Raw genomic sequence first — 18,900 nt, forward strand, 5'->3', positions numbered from 1 at the left:
TCTGAAACTTCTATCAAAAACTAAAGCTGTCTTCATGAAGTTGTAGAAAAAAGGCTTTCTTTCGCCAAGACAGTGCGGTTTTGACGATTACATGCATTTGAATGGGGAACTCGCACGAAACAAAGTATAGGTATTCATTATGTGAATAACTTGAAAATCTTAACTCAAACAGCTGCAAACCCTGTTTGCCCAGCACGGGGATATTTAATTCTATAAGATAAAGCCATGAATAGGTATATCTGAGTATTCTATCAAAGGTTACAGCTGTCTTTAAGAAGTTGTACAAAAAGGCTTTATTTCGCCAAGACAGTGCGTTTCTGACGATTACATGCATTTGAATGGGGAACTCGCACGAAACAAAGTATAGGTATTCATTATGTGAATAATTTTAACATCTTAGCTCAAACAGCTGCAAAACCTGTTTGCCCAGCACGGGGATATTGAATTCTATAAGATAAAGCCATGAATATGTATTTCTGAGTCTTCTATCAAAAACTACAGCTGTCTTCATGAAGTTGTACAAAAACGCTTTCTTTCGTCAAGACAGTGCGTTTCTGACTATTACATGCATTAGAATGGAGTTCTCGCCCGACACAAAGTATAGGTTTTCATTATGTGAATAACTTGAAAATCTTAGCTCAAACAGCTGCAAAACCTGTTTGCCCAGCACGGGGATATTGAATTCTATAAGATAAAGCCATGAATATGTATTTCTGAGTCTTCTATCAAAGGTTACAGCGATTTATATGAAGTTGTTCAAAAACGCTTTATTTCACCAAGACAGTGTGTTTCTCACTGTTACATGCATTTGAATGGGAAACTCGCCTGAGACAAAGTATAGGTTTTCATTATGTGAATAATTTTAAAATCTTAGCTCAAACAGCTGCAAAACCTGTTTGCCCAGCACGGGGATATTGATTTATATAAAATAAAGCCATCAATTTTTGTGTCTGAAACTTCTATCAAAAACTAAAGCTGTCTTCATGAAGTTGTAGAAAAAAGGCTTTCTTTCGCCAAGACAGTGCGGTTTTGACGATTACATGCATTTGAATGGGGAACTCGCACGAAACAAAGTATAGGTATTCATTATGTGAATAACTTGAAAATCTTAACTCGCACGAAACAAAGTATAGGTTTTCATTATGTGAATAACTTGAAAATCTTAACTCAAACAGCTGCAAAACCTGTTTGCCCAGCACAGGGATATTGAATTCTATAAGATAAAGCCATGAATATGTATTTCTGAGTCTTCTATCAAAAGTTACAGCTGTCTTTAAGAAGACCATGAAAAATGCTTTATTTCACCACGTTAGTGCGTTTCTCGCTATTACATGCATTTGAATGGAGTTCTCGCCCGACACAAAGTATAGGTATTCATTTTGTGAATAACTTGAAAATGTTAGCTCAAACAGCTGCAAAACCTGTTTGCCCAGCACGGGGATATTGAATTATATAAAATAAAGCCATGAATATGTATTTCTGAAACTTCTATCAAAAACTAAAGCTGTCTTCATGAAGTTGTAGAAAAAAGGCTTTCTTTCGCCAAGACAGTGCGGTTTTGACGATTACATGCATTTGAATGGGGAACTCGCACGAAACAAAGTATAGGTATTCATTATGTGAATAACTTGAAAATCTTAACTCAAACAGCTGCAAACCCTGTTTGCCCAGCACGGGGATATTGAATTCTATAAGATAAAGCCATGAATAGGTATATCTGAGTATTCTATCAAAGGTTACAGCTGTCTTTAAGAAGTTGTACAAAAAGGCTTTATTTCGCCAAGACAGTGCGTTTCTGACGATTACATGCATTTGAATGGGGAACTCGCACGAAACAAAGTATAGGTATTCATTATGTGAATAATTTTAACATCTTAGCTCAAACAGCTGCAAAACCTGTTTGCCCAGCACGGGGATATTGAATTCTATAAGATAAAGCCATGAATATGTATTTCTGAGTCTTCTATCAAAAACTACAGCTGTCTTCATGAAGTTGTACAAAAACGCTTTCTTTCGTCAAGACAGTGCGTTTCTGACTATTACATGCATTAGAATGGAGTTCTCGCCCGACACAAAGTATAGGTTTTCATTATGTGAATAACTTGAAAATCTTAGCTCAAACAGCTGCAAAACCTGTTTGCCCAGCACGGGGATATTGAATTCTATAAGATACAGCCATAAATATGTATTTTTGAGTCTTCTATCAAAAGTTACAGCTGTCTTTATGAAGACAATGAAAGACGCTTTATTTCACCACGTTAGTGCGTTTCTCGCTATTACATGCATTTGAATGGAGTTCTCGCCCGACACAAAGTATAGGTATTCATTTTGTGAATAACTTGAAAATGTTAGCTCAAACAGCTTTAAAACTTTTTTGACAAGCACGGGGATATTGAATTCCATAAGATGAATCCATAAATATGTGTGTCTGAGACTTCTATCAAAAGTTACAGCTAACTTCATGAAGTTGTACAAAAACGCTTTATTTTGCCGAGACAGTGCGTTTCTGACTATTACATTCATTTGAATGGAGTTCTCGCACGAAACAACGTATAGGTTTTCATTATGTGAATAACTTTAAAATCTTAGCTCAAACAGCTGCAAAACCTGTTTGCCCAGCACGGGGATATTGAATTCTATAAGATAAAGCCATAAATATGTATGTCTGAGTCTTCTATCAAAAGTTCCAGCTATTTATATGAAGTTGTACAAAAACGCTTTCTTTCGCCAAGACGGTGCGTTTCTTGCGATTTCAATTAATTTGAAAGGGGAACTCGCCCGACACAAAGTACAAGTTTTCATTATGTGAATAACTTGAAAATCTTAGCTCAAACAGCTGCAAAACCTGTTTGCCCAGCACGGGGATATTGAATTAAGATAAGATAGAACTTTATTAATCCCTCGGGTGGGTTCCTCTGGGAAATTCGATTTCCAAAAAGCACAGCACCGACAGAGGTTACATAATAATAATAATAATAATAATAATAATTATATATATATATATATATATATATATATATATATATATATATATATATATATATATATATATATATATATATAAATACAGAGACAAATATAAATAAAATATACGAAGGGGATAAATAGAATAAATAGGAATAAAAATAAAAATACAAGTGAATTGCACATTTCATGTATTGAGTCTATTGCACCATTGACTATTTACAAAAAGTATTGCACAAGGTGCAGTGAGGTGAAGAGGCACTACAGCTTAGTTGTTCCCCCCTCCTTTGTCCTCCTGTTTCCCCTCCCTCTCCCCTCCAGAGAGGAGTTAAACAGTCTGATGGCGTGTGGGACAAAGGAGTTTTTAAGTCTGTTAGTTCTTGTCTTGGGGAGAACCAACCTGTCACTGAAAAGACTCTTCTGGTTGTTAATGGCCGTGTGCAGAGGATGCCCAGCATTGTTCATAATGTCCATCAGTTTCTTTAATGTCCTTTTCTCTGCCACTCTCACCAGAGTGTCCAGCTTCATGCCGACCACAGAGCTAGCCTTCCTGATCAGTTTCTCCAGCCTGGATGAGTCCTTCTTTGCTGTGCTGCTCCCCCAGCACACCACAGCATAGAAAAGTACTCCAGCAACCACCGACTGGTAAAACATCCTCAGGAGCTTCCTGCAGATGTTAAAAGACCTCAGCTTCCTGAGGAAGTACAGTCGGCTTTGGGCTTTTTTATACAGGTGCTCTGTGTTGCATGACCAGTCCAGTTTATTGTCCACCCACAGCCCGAGGTACTTGTACTTGTTGACCACCTACACCTCCTCCCCCTCTATCTGAACCGGCAGTGGACCTTCTCTGGACCTCCCGAAGTCCACAACCAGTTCCTTAGTCTTTGAGGTGTTGAGTTGCAGGTGGTTTGTGTCACCTCCACCTGTATAAGATAAAGCCATAAATATGTGAGTCTGAGTCTCCTATCAAAAGTTACAGCTATTTATATGAAGTTGTACAAAAACGCTTTATTTCGTCAAGACAGTGCGTTTCTCACTGTTACGAATGGGAAACTCGCCCGAAACAAAGTATAGGTTTTCATTATGTGAATAACTTGAAAATCTTAGCTCAAACAGCTGCAAAACCTGTTTGCCCAGCACGGGGATATTGAATTCTATAAGATGTATATGAAGTTGTACAAAAACGCTTTATTTCGTGAGGACAGTGCGTTTCTTGCGATTTCAATTCATTTGAATGGGGAACTCGCATGAAACAAAGTATACGTTTTCATTATGTGAAAAACTGGAAAATCTTAGCTCAAACAGCTGCAAAACCCAGCACGGGGATATTGAATTCTATAAGATAAAGCCATAAATATGTGAGTCTGAGCCTTCTATCAAAAGTTACAGCCAACTTCATGAAGTTGTACAAAAAGGCTTTATTTAGTTGCATTTAGTTGTTTTCTTGATAGCCGCCCGGGCTTCGCTGTCGTCGCCACTGCAAAATCGGTCATTACAGCGGCACGCCAGACGGGCTGTAAACTACAGATGGACCAGCAGGACCAGTCCTATATGTTTGCAAGTCTGACACATTCTCACTCAGAGGAGCTGCTGCAAGGCCTCCAGCTCTTGCGGCAGGATCACGAACTATGTGACATTGTGCTGCGTGTGGGTGATGCCAAGATCCATGCCCACAAAGTAGTGCTGGCCAGCATCAGTCCTTATTTCAAGGCCATGTTTACGTGTAACCTGTCAGAAAAGGAGACCTCTGAGGTGGAGTTCCAGTGCATTGATGAAGCTGCCTTGCAGGCTATAGTGGAGTATGCTTATACCGGGACGGTGTTTATCTCCCAGGAGACAGTGGAATCTTTGCTACCCGCTGCCAACTTACTCCAGGTTAAGCTTGTACTTAAGGAGTATTGTTCCTTCTTAGAGAGCCAGCTGGACGCTGGAAACTGTATAGGCATTTCCCGCTTTGCAGAGACTTACGGCTGTCATGACCTGTGCTTGGCCGCAACGAAGTTCATCTGTGAGAACTTTGAGGAAGTCTGTCAAACGGAGGAGTTTTTTGAACTGACGAGAGCCGAGTTGGATGAAATTGTGTCCAATGATTGCCTTAAGGTAGTCACAGAGGAGACTGTATTTTATGCCCTCGAATCATGGATCAAATATGATGTAACTGAGAGACAGCAGCATCTGGCTCAACTGCTGCACTGTGTTCGCCTTCCGCTGCTCAGCGTCAAATTCCTCACTCGCCTATATGAAGCCAACCATCTTATACGAGATGACCACGCCTGCAAGCATCTGCTCAATGAGGCCCTCAAATATCACTTTATGCCTGAACACCGGCTGTCCTATCAGACTGTGTTGTCTGCACGACCCAGGTGTGTCCCAAAGGTGCTGCTTGCAGTAGGAGGCAAGGCTGGACTGTTTGCCACATTGGAAAGCACGGAAATGTATTTCCCTCAGACGGATTCATGGATAGGACTGGCCCCTCTCAGTGTACCCAGATATGAATTTGGAGTGGCGGTGCTGGACCACAAAGTTTATGTTGTGGGAGGCATCGCCACACATATGAGGCAGGGCATTAGCTATCGGAGGCACGAGAGCACAGTCGAAAGCTGGGACCCCGAAACCAACACGTGGTCTTCAGTGGAGCGTATAGCAGAGTGTCGCAGCACTCTCGGTGTAGTGGTCCTGGCCGGAGAGCTGTATGCCCTGGGAGGCTATGACGGCCAGTATTACCTCCAGTCTGTGGAGAAGTATGTCTCGAAGCTGAAGGAGTGGCAGCCTGTGGCACCCATGACGAAGTCTCGCAGCTGCTTTGCTACCGCTGTCCTAGATGGGATGGTGTATGCTATTGGAGGCTATGGCCCAACACATATGAACGGCGTGGAGCTCCACGCTGTCATACCGCTCCTTGCTGGGAAATGGTAGCCCATTTCCCAGCAAGGGATGGGATGCCTGGGATGCCTGGGAAATGGTAGCCCCCATGGCAGATAAGAGGATCAACTTCGGAGTAGGTGTGATGCTTGGATTTATATTTCTGACTATTACATGCATTTGAATGGGGAACTCGCACGAAACAAAGTATAGGTTTTCATTATGTGAATAACTTAACATCTTAGCTCACACAGCTCAGAACTGAAGAAGCTTCTCGGATGAGAGGTGAAACGTCTTCAAGTAACTTAAAGAAGTCCAGACGCTTTTCTTTGCAAGCTCCTTTGACTACGATGACCTGGATGACTGAGAACCTTCACAGACAGTGGGGCATAACAAATAACTGAAGACACCTAAACTGGGAGAACTAAAAAAATAACAGACCTGGGAGCATACGACAACGGGATGAGAAGCAGAGAGACGCAGACGCAGACGCAGACGAGGAACAGGACACCGTGGAACACAGACTGACACGGCGTAATACAGACAAACCGGCAACAGGCAGGAGAACACACAGGGCTTAAATACACACACCAGTAATCAGGGGATGAGAGACAGGAGGGCAACACAGCTGGGAGGAATCGGAGCTGACGGGACAGGGGAAATGTAAACTGAACACACTCACATCACACAGAGACCTTCACAATAAAGCAGGAAACTCAAACACAGGGAACCAAACAAGACACAGAACTAAACAGACAGCTTCACAAACAGACGGGTTGACAACATAGACAGACAGAGACACAGATGCAAGACTCAAAGGCAGACCGAATATAACACATAGAACTCAAACAATTATCATCATCATCATGAAAATGATAACAAACTAAAAGCGCTGGGTCACCGACCCAGGACCATGACAATAACAAACTAAAAGCGCTGGGTCACCGGCCCAGGACCATGACAGTACCCCCCCTCAAGGGCTGGCTCCAGACAGCCCAGCAGAAACACAAAAACGGACCAAAACAAAACAGAAAACAACCCGACCAGGGTGGGCGGAGGGGGCCCAGGACGGAGGGACAGAGTCCAAAAAGGCCCAGATGGCCAAGTTCAGGGGGCCGACAGCGCAGGAGGCCAAAACAGTGCAGTTCCGGAGGCCGACCATGCGAATGGCAGCAGCAGTGGGGCTGCACTGGCAGCGGCGGGAATGCAAGCCTGGAGGCCGGCCACGCCGTAGGCAGTGGCGTGGAAACAGTTCCGGGGGCCGACCGTGCGGATGGCAACGGCGAGGAAACAGTTCTGGGGGCCGACCGTGCGGACGGCAACTGTGAGGAAGCAGTTCTGGGGTCCGATCGTGTGGACGGCAACAGCGGCGGGAATGCAAGCCTGGAGGCCGGCCACGCGGAAGGCAATGGCGGCAACAGAAGTCCGGAGGGCGGCCATGGTGGCGATGATGCCCAACAAGCGGCCTGGCAGATGACCGACGATGTGGAGGTGGTATAAGGGGACCCGAAGGCTCCGTGGCACCTGCAGCACCAGGCGAAGCGGAGGTTGGACCAGACAAGGCAGAGGCTGAAGCCGAAGCTGGGCCAGGCGACGCTGAAGCGAATGCGGAGGCTGAATCAGGCGAGGCTGAAGCCGGACCAGGTGAAGACGAAGCTGATGCAGAGGCCACTGCAGGTGATGCGGGAGCCGGACCAGACGAGGATGAAGACACGGAGGCTGGACCAGACGAGGATGAAGCAGTGGCTGGACCAGACGACTCTGAAGTGGATGCGGAGGCTGCACCAAGCGAGGCTGAAGCGGATGCGGAGGCTGGACCAGGCGAGGCTGAAGCGGATGCGGAGGCTGGACCAGGTGAAGCAGATGAAGCTAAAGCAGACGCTGGACCAGGCGAAGCAGATGAAGCTAAAGCAGACGCTGGACCAGGCGAAGCTGAAGCTGAAGCAGACGCTGGACCAGGCGAAGCTGAAGCTGAGGCAGAGGCTGGACCAGGCGAAGCTGAGCCAGAGGCTGGACCAGGCGACGTTGATGATGCTAATGAAGAGACTGCTGCAGGCAACGCTGATGATGCTGAAGCTGGACCAGGCGTGGGTGATGCTGAAGCTGGACCAGGCGAGGATGAAGCCGGAGCCGGACCAGGCGTGGAAGCTGGAGACGAAGGCGCTGCAGCAGGCAGCGGCATGGATGAAACTGCGTCTGCAAGCAAGGATGAGGCTGCTGGTGGAGCAGCTGGTGGCTGGATGGGCTCCTCGGGCCCTCCAGCTGACGATGCAAAAGGCTGGACGGGCTCCTCGGGCCCTCCAGCGAGAACAGTCTCAGGACCAGTGGGCACAGGGGCCCCTGGAACACACAGGACAAAACCAGCAGGTGCGGGGACCTCTGGCAGGAACAGATCAGAACCAGCAGGCACACGGGCCTCTGGCAGGGACAGATCAGAACCAGCAGGCACACGGGCCTCTGGCAGGGACAGGACAGAACCAGCAGGCTCACGGGCCTCTGGCAGGGACAGGACAGGACCAGCAGGCGCACGGGCCTCTGGCAGGGGCAGAGCAGAACCCGCAGGCGCACGGGCCTCTGGCAGGGGCAGGACAGGACCAGCAGGCGCACGGGCCTCTGGCAGGGGCAGGACAGGACCAGCAGGCGCACGGGCCTCTGGCAGTGACAGGACAGGACCAGCAGGCGCACGGGCCTCTGGCAGGAACAGATCAGAACCAGCAGGCGCACGAGCCTCTGGCAGGGACAGGACAGGACCAGCAGGCTCACGGGCCTCTGGCAGGGACAGGACAGGACCAGCAGGCGCACGGGCCTCTGGCAGGGACAGAACAGGACCAGCAGGCGCACGGGCCTCTGGCAGGAACAGGACAGAACCAGCAGGCGCACGGGCCTCTGGCAGGCACAGGACAGAACCAGCAGCCGCATGGGCCTCTGGCAGTGGATGAGGCTGCTGGTGGAGCAGCAGCCTCATCCACTGCTGTGCCTGCTGGTTCAGAACAGGACCAGCAGGCGCACGGGCCTCTGGCAGGGGCAGGACAGAACCAGCAGGCGCACGGACCTCTGGCAGGGGCAGGACAGAACCAGCAGGCGCACGGGCCTCTGGCAGGCGCAGGACAGAACCAGCAGGCGCACGGGTCTCTGGCAGGGACAGGACAGGACAGGACCAGCAGGCGCACGGGCCTCTGGCAGGGGCAGGACAGAACCAGCAGGCGCATGTATTTGCAAGCAGCTGCAAACACATAGCAGCTGCTGGAAGAGTCGATGCCTGAGCATCGAGCATGCTCAGTTAAGAAGCCAGGTTAAGAACCCCTGGTTTCTTAACCTCCAGGGGTCTGGACCTCCAGGGGGTCCAGACCCCTGGCCCCCAGCAGACTGGGGGGTTTCAGCCCCCAGTCTGCTGAGGACTGAAACCCAGCCTCTGGGGGGGCCCTGGAGTGCATCACAGTCTCAAAACTGGTCAGCTGTTGAGGGATGATTACATTATTATTAGATTTCTCTCTGCTTGGAATGGATGGGCGAGGAACAGTGTCTTTCGGGTTGAATTGACTTGTATTGTTTTACAGGTGGAGCAACTGACACAGGATGCAGGGCTAGTGGCTGCTGAACAGGAGGCTGAACTGAGGGTGACTGACATAATGGTTGTGATGACAACGGACCTTCCTGAAGCACTTCCGCACATCCTCCTCAGACACAGTGTGCGCACTGATGTCATCCGCGGTGCGCACAGTGTCCGGTCTCATGGTGTTCGCTGTGTTGAATCTAGCGTAGAATACGTTTAGATCCTCAGAGAGGCCGTGGTCTGCGGTGTGCTGGTTTTCCCTCTAAAGTCTGCGATCGTGTTTAGTCCCTGCCACATACTCCGAGGGTTGTCAAACTGTTGCTCCACCCTGTCCCTGTACTCACGTTTGGCTGCTTTGATCGTCTTCTGGAGTTGGTAATGTGCGTGTTTGTAGTCCGATGTGTTTGTGGAGGCAAAGGCGGTGCTCCGTGCCGCGCGAACATCTCCGTTAATCCAGGGTTTTTGATTTGGGAAGGATTTAACTGTTCTGGATGGGACGACATCTTCCACGCACTTCCTGATAAATCCGCAGACTGAGTCTGTACTCATCAATGTCCCTAGCAGCCACGTGAAACATTTCCCAGTCTGCGTGATCAAAACAGTCCCGCGGCGCAGACTCCGATTGGTCCGTCCAACAGTGCACCGCCCTCCGGGTTGGAGCTTCCTGTTTCAGCTTCTGCCTGTAGGCGGGCAGGAGCAGGATGGAGCGGTGATCTGATTGGCCGAATGGGGCGCGGGGGAGGGCTTTGTACGCATCCCAGAAAGAGGTGTAGCAGTGGTCAAGTAGCCGGTCTCCACGAGTGTTAAAATGGATGTGTTGGTGGAGTTTGGGTGAGACTTTCTTCAGGTTTCCCTTATTAAAGTCCCCGGTCGTGATAAACGCTGCCTCTGGGTGTGCGGTTTCCTCGCTGCTGATCGCGCTGTACAGCTCCCTGAGTGCTCGGTCAGTGTCGGCTTGTGGGGGAATGTAAACAGCCGTAATAATCACTGCTGTAAATTCCCTTGGTAGCCAGAATGGCCGGCACTTAATCATCAGGTACTCCAGGTCCGGTGAGCAGAAGGATTTGACCGGGTGCACGTTCGCATAATCACACCAGCTGTTGTTGATCATGAAACATACACCACCGCCTCTGCTTTTCCCAGTAAAATCCTGTGACCTGTCCGTGCGATGCACGGAGAACCCCGGTAGTTGTATTGCGGAGTCCGGTACCTTGTCCGATAGCCAGGTTTCTGTGAGGCAGATCACGCAGCAGTCCCGCATCTCTCGCTGGAATGAGATCCGTGCCCGAAGCTCGCACAGCTTGTTCTCCAGAGACTGCACATTAGCCAGTAATAAACTGGTCTGTTAGTGCGCCGTCTCAGTCGAACCAGAATGCCAGATCTTCTCCCTCTGTGTCGGCGTTTGCGGCCTCCAGGGCCAGAGAACAAAGGCGTCTCAGGTGAGATGAATGGGGGGTCTACAAACGGAGCGTCCGTGTTGCAAAACTTGAACTCTGGAAAGTTATAAGAAAGACCGTCTTTTATGTCCAGTAAGGTTTGTCGGTCGTACACAAGGAGACATGTGCTACTCCCGAAAAAATCAAGGAAAAGTAAAATTAAACACAGAAAAAAGCTGTTGCTTGTGGGGAGCTCGCGACGAGGCTGCCATACTCGGTGCCATGCATATGAGAGCATGAGGGCGGGAATGGATGTTTGTATATGTGTGTGCCTGTATGTCTGTGTCTATATGTCAGGTTGGGTATCAGATGCCACCTCTCTGGGGACATCTCAGGCCCTCCAAGGTTTGGAGGCCTATCTCCCCCCACCACCACTTCCCCTGCCAGTGGCGGACTCCCTCAGACATCGGTGCGTTGGTGGTTCTTTGTGTCTGGGGATGGGCATCCAAGTACACAACGGCTCACTCCTTGGCGGCCGCTTATCGGGGCCTGGAGCCTGGGGCTCGCTCGGGCCACTTCGGAGGTGGGGTGCCCACGGCCTCTTGGCCTGGGGCTCGGTCACTCAGGCACGGCTGGCTGCCAGCGGAGCTCACGGGCACGTCACTGCAACCCCCCCCCCTGGCTTCTGCTCCGCGGCTGCTGAGTGAGCCCTCATCTGGGACTCTCCTCAGCTCTTTCTGGGACAGTGGCGCGGCTGCCCCTCTGTTGGTCTTCCTTGGTCTCTTGTGTTCTGGGGGCCTCTGGATGTCTGGAGTTTTGATCTCCTCCATACCTGCTTCATGCCCTGGAGGACGGGGCTGTGGCCCCCCCACAGCCTCTAGCAGATCATTACATGAAGGAACCTTTTAAAAAAAACAAGCGCGTCCATGCTCACAGGTGTACACACTGGTGATCACACCCACAAAAAAAAAAGAATTCAATATCCCCGTGCTGGGCAAACAGGTTTTGCAGCTGTTTGAGCTAAGATTTTCAAGTTATTCACATAATGAAAACCTATACTTTTTTTCGGGCGAGTTCCCCATTCGAATGCATGTAATAGTCAGAAACGCACTGTCTTGACGAAATAAAGCCTTTTAGCTCAAACAGCTGCAAAGCCTGTTTGCCCAGCACGGGGATATTGAAGTCTATAAGATAAAGCCATAAATATGTGTGTCTGAGTCTTCTATCAAAAGTTACAGCTATTTATATGAAGTTGTACAAAAACGCTTTCTTTCGTCAACACAGTGCGTTTCTTACGATTACATGCATTCGAATGGGGAACTCGCCTGAAACAAAGTATAGGTTTTCATTACGTGTGTCATGTCATGTCAGAGATGAAGCGTGGAACTCACATTTCTCTGCCTTGACGTACAATCTGTTTTCGAGCAGCCGCTGTAGCACGCTCCTCACATGGATGTGATGTTCCTCGAGCGTTCTGGAAAAAACCAGGATATCATCCAGGTACACAAAAACAAACACGTTCAGGAAATCCCGTAACACGTTATTGACCAGGGCCTGAAAAACCGCCGGGGCGTTGGTTAACCCAAACGGCATCACTACATATTCGAAGTGCCCTAATGGAGTATTGAAGGCGGTCTTCCATTCGTCACCCTCTCGTATGCGAACCAGGTGATAGGCGTTCCGCAGGTCCAGCTTGGTGAAGACTGTGGCTTCCTGGAGTGAGTCGAAAACAGAATTGATTAGCGGGAGGGGATATTTATTCTTAACAGTGATGTCGTTTAAACCCCGGTAATCGATGCACGGTCGGAGCGACCCGTCCTTCTTTCCCACAAAGAAAAAACCCGCAGCGACGGGGGAGGATGACGGCCTGATTCTTCCTGCTGCTAGCGACTCTTGGATGTAATTCACCATAGTTTCTCTTTCGGGACGAGACAGGTTGTACAATCTGCTAGAGGGCAGCGAAGCTCCCGGGAGTAAATCAATGGCGCAGTCATATGGTCAGTGAGGTGGTAGTGAGAGCGCCTCGTCTTTACTGAACACCTGCCGTAAATCGTGATATTCGGGGGGAACGGAAGAGAGGTCTAGTGCTTGTGGCGGGACTGGAATCCGTTCCGCTGAGGCGGGGGGAACGGCTGACCCCAAGCAGTTCGCCAGACAAAACAAACTCCAGCTAGCGATTCTCTTTCCGGCCCAATCAATGTGAGGATTATGCCTCTGTAGCCAGGGGTAACCTAAGATAAGTGGGGTGTCAGGGGAGGGGAAAGTGAAAAAGGACAGCTGCTCCTTGTGGTTTCCTGATGTGACTAACTGTACTGGCGCGGTTTGGTGGGTGATAAAAGCAAACACCTGATTATTCAACGTAGACGCAGGGATGGGCGGTTCGAGCAGAGTAAGAGATACCTCTAACCTCTTAGCCAGTTTCTCATCCATGAGGTTCTGTTCCGCCCCGGAGTCCACCAGCGCGGGGCATGTAAAAGTCTGGTTATTAGTCACGATGGTAACGGACAGTAACAATCGGGGTCTAGTTGTGCTTAAAGTGCCGCCCACCCGTATCCCCGGACTTACCGGTGGGCCGGTTCGTTTGGGCGGACCGGGCAAACAGCGATGCGATGACCGGGCCTCCCGCAGTACAGGCAGTCCCCAGCCCGAAATCGGCGTTCCCTCTCCTCCGGAGAAAGCCGAGAGCATCCGATTTGCATGGGTTCGGGCGGAGGAGGCGATGGAGAACGCGCACATGCAGCCGTGGGTGGGGATGAAGAAACACGAATCCCGGGGCGCAATACGGAGCCCATAGGCTTAAGCCGCCGCTCGGCATCCCTCTCCCGCAGGCGTCTATCGATCCTGCGGGGGAGGGAAGCCAATTCTTCAAAGGATTTCGTTTCCTCGTGGAACGCTAGTTGGTCTTTCATCTGGTCGTTTAGCGAACGTAAAAAGACCCCACGGAGGGCCGAATCGGGCCAACCCACGGCCAACCCCTGGTACGAAACTCGACTATGTACTCAGCAATACTGCGCCGCCCCTGACGGAGCCCCAGCAATTTCTGTGCGGCGTCGTCCTCCGAGACTTGAGGGGAGAACGTCGCCTTGAACTCCTCCAGAAAATAGTCGTAATCGCAACCACGAATGGGGTGAGAGGTTAAATAAGCCTCAGCACATGCTAAAGCTCGTCCCCGTAACAACCCCACAAAGTGGGAAATTTTAGCAGCATTCGTGGGGAAGGCATGCGGCGTACGGCTGAAGAATAAGGAGCACTGGAAAAGGAACCCCCCACAGAGGTCTAACTCCCCGTGGAAGGGCTCCAGCGGCGGAGGTGAAACGTTGTGGTGTACGGGGTCGGGCTGCTTGGCTCGCAGCTGATCCTGAGTGTCACTAAGCTCCTGGTAACGGTCTTGGAGTGATTGGAGCTGCTGATCGTGGCGACCGAGAATAGCGCCCTGTTTGTTAATGGCGGAGCGGAGTGGGTCTGCTGGGTCCATACTGGCCAGTCCGTACTGTCATGAACCAAAGTTCAGCGCACAAGCTGGACCCAGAAGCAGAGCCAACACACACAGGAGTATGAGAAAATAAACTTTATTTTAACTGAAGGTGTCCCGGGAGGGTAGAAGGAAAACACGCGTGAAACTAGAGAAACCAAGGGACCGGGAGATGAGTCGCGCAGCAACGCCGAAAACGGGACTGTGGGAGGCTGCAACAAAAAAAGGAAAAGAATTATTGGGGCGCAGGGAAATAGCAGCATACGTGGGGGAAGAGTATGAGTCTTACAATGACTGGGGCCGTGGGAGCCGGAGGGAGGGGTGAGGGTCCGCGGGGGAGCTCCAGGAAAGTCGAGGTGGCGAGTACTGAAGGCGATCCAAATTCCAGACGGGTGGGTGGACAGGCAGGTGGCTCAAAAAACACGCCGAGTTGTTATCTGAGTGCACAGGACAGAATAAGCGCTAGTTCAGACAGATGAGTTTTCACAATCGCTTTCCCGCAGGTGTACGTTACCGCTGTGAGATGACTACGGACTGGCGTGGAGCAGCAGGCTGGGCTGGATCAAATGGTCCACCTGATGATCGCCTGGGATGGGGTGCAGGTGTGGAGTTAACAGCCACGCCCGTGGGCGTGGGCATCCCATCAGCACCTCAGACGCCGGGCCGCGGACCATGACAACGTGAATAACTTGAAAATCTTAGCTCAAACAGCTGCAAAACCTGTTTGCCCAGCACGGGGACATTGAAGTCTATAAGATAAAGCCATAAATATTTGTGTCTGAGTCTTCTATCAAAAGTTACAGCTATTTATATGAAGTTGTACAAAAAAGCTTTATTTCGTCAAGACAGTGCGTTTCTCACTGTTACAAGCATTTGAATGGGGAACTCGCCCGAAACAAAGTATATGTCATGAATCGCTGTGCGGCAGGCAGGAGTTGGACCCAAAAGGCAAGCACTCAGGCACGAAGTTTAAACACAAACAACTCGGCTTTATTCGCTGGCAGGAGAAAGTCAAACAAAGCAAACTAAACTGGAAACTCACAAACTAAACCCACAGAGAGACACAGGGAGATCCACACAGCATGAGGGACAACGCGACACTGACTCAGAGAAACACAGGGTTTAAATACACTGGGAAGTAACGAGGGGAATGAGACACAAAAGGAGGGCAGAGCTGGGAGAAATCAGGACTGACGAGACAAGCAAAGCAGGACACATTCACATAAGACACGGACCATCAAAGTAAAACAGGAAGTATCATACAGAGACGCAAACTTGACACAGTGGAGACAGCAACTAAGAAACACAGAGACATAAGGCAGAGGACTCTAAGAACCGAGAGACACAGAGGGGAACTCAAACATGCAGACACAGACTACACTGTCAGGAGTTGACATTAGTTCAAACACAGATAAGAGAAATGAGACAACTGCAGACCGACTCAGAGAGTAATTAGAAAACGTGCGCACGGGTGAATGTCTCTAAGAAGACACACACACTGAGCGCAGGCTTGGTTCTTTATTTATAGTGAAAGTAAGTTACATAGTACTTCCTCTTTTAACTGTAAAGGGAGAGGTCAGGCATTATCTCAGCTTATCTGACCTTGCACACATACACTGAAAATAACAATGCAGAAGTATATCATGCTTATCTGACATCACACACTGAGGTAAGGAATGCATTATGTTCTCTTTAACAATAAGCTGTCATGGATCGCTGTGTGGCAGGCAGGAGGAGGACCCAAAATGCAAAACTCACAGACACGGGGATGAACTCAAAAATTACAGCTTTAATGCTGGAGAGGCAGAACGTAGGAAATACAAAACTAAACTGGGAAAACTAAATACAAAGCTCGCCAAGAAACACAGGGAGGAACACACACAACATGAGGGAGAACGCGACGCCGAACAGAGGATGACGCAGACAGAAATACACAGAGGGTTAACGAGGAAAGTGGGAACACACGGGGAACACAGGTGACACAGATAACCATAACGAGACAGGGCGGGGTGAACATAACACTGACGGGTACAGGCACAGAGGTTCAGACAGGAGGAGAGAGAGCACGGGGAAAACACAGACATAACAGGCTGGGGAAACATGAAACAACCACAAAGGGAGACGAGGGCTCATAAATACATAGAGGGCACACAGGGGGGAGAGAGAGCGCGGGGAGAACTTAGACATAAAGGGCAGGGGAAACATGGAATAAAACATAAGGAGAGACGAGGGCTCACAGATACACAGAGGGGCACACAGGGGGTAAAAGCCATGAAGGGAAAACACTTAGGGAACAACACAACAGGGCAACTCAGAAAACATGGTCTAAATAAGGAACGAATATACAAAAATACATGGAAACTAAGAATACTGGGCCAACACGGCCCAGGACCATGACATAAGCTTGGTTATGTGAAAATATATGAACACACAAAATATAAGGCATACTTCGTTAGAATATAAGGCACACTTGATTATATTGTATTATAGAGATTTGGTTATAATGTATAATGTAGAAAATCTCTTAACATTTCCCTCCTGATGTTAATATATTTCACAGGTTTATATCAATGCATAGTCACTTGTTAAATCACATTTTCAACTTGCATGTCATTCAGTGAAGTATTTAAACAACAGCTCCTAATAAGAATAGAAATTCTCCACTCTTTCCTCCATGTTTAGCATATCATACTGGCGAAAGGGATCCTCAACATTTCTCTGGATCAAGACATAATTTCCTAAAGTATGGTTAAACATATTCATCACCATGCGTCTCAGACAAGGGATAATGCAAGCAGCAAAAATGCAAAATAGTAACATCATACTGCAGAGGGCCAACAGTCCTTTAATCAGCAAAGATTTCCAGGAGCCGTTCAGCAACCAGTCCCACCAGCCTTGCTCATCGGTTACGTAGTCCTGTTGCTGAGCGTCTCTCAGTTGTTTCAGAACATTCAAAGCATTTGTCATGTTTAATGAGTGTATGTTGTCAGGTATGTAAGTGTAACATGTCTTGTTAAACAATATGCAGAGACCTCCTTTCTCTGCAAGAATAATGTCTAAAGCTACTCGGTGTTGCATGACAGTGATGCGGATTGCATCAATTTCTTCATTCTGTGATTTGTCAATGCGGGTGGAAGCATTCAAAAACAGTCCAAAACGATAGTCTAAAGTCTCTATTCGTAGTGCGTGCTTTCCTACTCCTGTCCAGGGAAACAGAGCGTGGACTACCTTCTCGCCGGTGTTCCAGAGTTTGAAGTTCTCTGGAACGTCAGTTCCAAGGATTGAATCATGAGGCTTGATTTCTACATCGCGCTTAACTCTGGTCTTGTTGTGCACTGTTATCTTAAAAGTGTGATCTGAAATGAAGATAGGTGCACAGCATCCTGACCAATTGGGTGGCAGCATAAAGTATGCACGCTGTCCGCACAGCCATGCCATACCTTGTACCCAATAAGTACCATTTACCTGTCGATGTAGTTTGACTGTCCCGTATGGTACTGTTCCATAGGTTGTGTTGCAGTTGCTGGTCTGGCCCAGGGGGTGGTGTCCTTGCTCTGCTGCTTGGTAGAAGCACAGAGGATGCTGCTTCTCTGTAGGGGTCATAAAAACAGGGAAAGGGACAGAAGCATTTCTGTTTTTTACTGTCATATCTACCCAGAATTTGTCGTCACAGGTTCCATCCTTCAGGCCTTTTGCCCATGGGAGTGAAGCTCCAATTCTGATTGCATAATGTTGTCTTCCAATGCTGGCGAAACTTGCTGCACATTCACTTTGCCAGTGACTGTTCGTCATGCGACCATATATGGTGGGGTAGACTGAAGTACTAGGCATGTGAGAACAGACATAACAGTCTTTTTCTTCTATTGTATTGTATAGGTATCGGTACCAGGCATTGTTCATCCAAGGGTGAATGTGATCTTGGGTCATTTCGGTCAGATGGGAATTGTCATGGGTCCACCTCTTGAGACGGGGAATAGTTGGTGCTGTTCTGTGGGCTCTTCCAGGTATCAGCCAGAAGAGCATCATCACTAAGATGACGGCCATCAGACAGATCAGGCGGCACATGAACCGTTTCCGTTCAAAGTGACAAGCACTTAAGCATAACAGCTTTGGGGCTGGGGCTGGTGGCTCTTCTTCTCCTAGATTCATTGGGCTGGTTTCCTCTATTTCAGGCGTCCCCGGTGTTGTCATTGGTTCTTCTCTTTGGTGGGATGGGTCACTCTTTATTATGTGTTTGTTCTTCAGGGCGACCAGGCACACCCGGGCTCCAGGTGAGTAGACCACTGGCGAGAAGGTAAAAGGCGGGATATACCCAATCAGCCTTTCCCTCCACCAGGGGTGGAGGGAAACACTTTCTTCACGTGACTTTAATGGATCCACGAAGGTCTTTCAGCTATCTTACAAGCTGTCGGTGTAGTCAGCAACACCTGGAATGGACCCTCCCACCGCGGAGCACTCCAGTTTTTCCGCTGGAGGACTTTAATCAGAATCCAATCACCGGGGTTCAACCTGCAAGAGACTGGAGATGGATCACACGGCAGCTGATTGTTCAAAATCACTTCTTTATTCTCAAACAGTTTTGTCATCCATTCTGCCATTGTTGTTTCGGCAATAGATTTATTAATTGGCTCACTAGTTATGGGGAGAGGGAAGGGTCTGCCATGTACAACCTC

At 48.8% G+C, this 18,900-nt stretch overlaps 1 pseudogene; it reads left to right on the forward strand.

Annotated features, from left to right (window-relative positions):
- Positions 1-4,398: 4,398 nt before the first annotated feature.
- LOC146683667 (kelch-like protein 28 pseudogene) lies at positions 4,399-5,880 on the forward strand (annotated as a pseudogene).
- The last annotated feature ends 13,020 nt before the right edge of the window (positions 5,881-18,900 follow it).

The sequence above is a fragment of the Copadichromis virginalis genome, linkage group LG22 (genome assembly GCF_057382275.1).
Source record: "Copadichromis virginalis isolate Kocher_CV1m ecotype Utaka linkage group LG22, C_Virginalis_male_GT1.1, whole genome shotgun sequence".
NCBI classification, from domain to species: domain Eukaryota; kingdom Metazoa; phylum Chordata; class Actinopteri; order Cichliformes; family Cichlidae; genus Copadichromis; species Copadichromis virginalis.